The sequence below is a fragment of the Pundamilia nyererei genome, unplaced genomic scaffold, assembly GCF_000239375.1.
Source record: "Pundamilia nyererei isolate P.nyererei 1_Seehausen unplaced genomic scaffold, PunNye1.0 scaffold00216, whole genome shotgun sequence".
In the NCBI taxonomy this organism is placed as follows: Eukaryota; Metazoa; Chordata; class Actinopteri; order Cichliformes; family Cichlidae; genus Pundamilia; species Pundamilia nyererei.
The window spans coordinates 959963-961027 of NW_005187617.1; positions in this window are offsets into that span (position 1 = coordinate 959963).

The window sequence follows — 1065 nt, forward strand, 5'->3', positions numbered from 1 at the left end:
AGAGAGAAAACCAGGAGCACAATGTTGGTTTTGTTCTGTGGGAAAACTGATGAGGAAAGGAGTTAAGAGGAGGAGGGGAATACCGTTGCCATGGCTACAAGGACGGGGTCCCCGATGGAGAGCTGGGTTGACTCTCACTGGAAACAAATACATACACACACACACACACACACACACACACACTGGTGGGACCACCTTGTACTGCAGACAGGAAACTGTGAGGCCTGCTTCTTTGTCGATTGGTATAAAAGTAGTTACACGCACGCACACACACACACGCACACTTCACACTATGAAAGAGAAGTTTTGCCCACTTGTCGACAAGTAGCTCAGAGAAAAAAAATGGAGGGAGGGTCTGCGGAGAGAGGAATGGATGGATGCAGAGAAGGAGAAATGAGGATAAGGTTAGACTTAGTTGGGAGTTTTTATCAGTGCGATCACGTCACAACCAAATGACCAAATGACCAGCGTTGTCCGTTTTTTCCCTTTCAGCTTCTTTTCTTCTGCTTTTTTTGTCCGTCTGCTTTTGAATTGCTGAGAAAACGGAGCTCCACACTGCTTTTTCTCTCCTCTAAACTGTCACTTACCCACCAAAATAAAACCCTGAATGGTAAGAGAGTTGCTGGCGTGATGCAACCATACATTCCTCGGGAGGCCGTGCTGGAGGGATTCGACATGCTTCAAACTAAGAGCTTTGTTGAATGTCCATCCATCATACAATAATTTATAAAATGAACTTCATGTTCAAACTAGAGCTGGAACCCATAATCTCGCAAGGAAAGTGTTTATTTAGGACAATGAGCATAGACGTCTATAAAACTGTCTGCAACCAGGGGAGTCGCCCTCTGCTGGCCATCACAGAGAATGCAGGGTTAAGGATAGAAAGCAAGTTTAAGGCACTTCCTCGTTGGCTTCATTTTTCCAACCCAGATGTTTTATGTTGTCTGCGCTCTTAACACAGGAATTTTCTACATAAGATATTTAGGAATGCATCTGCTCTAATGGGAAAGCTAGCGTTAGCTGTCATTAGTCCACTGAAAGTCAAGTGAGTGACTTTCAGTTAGT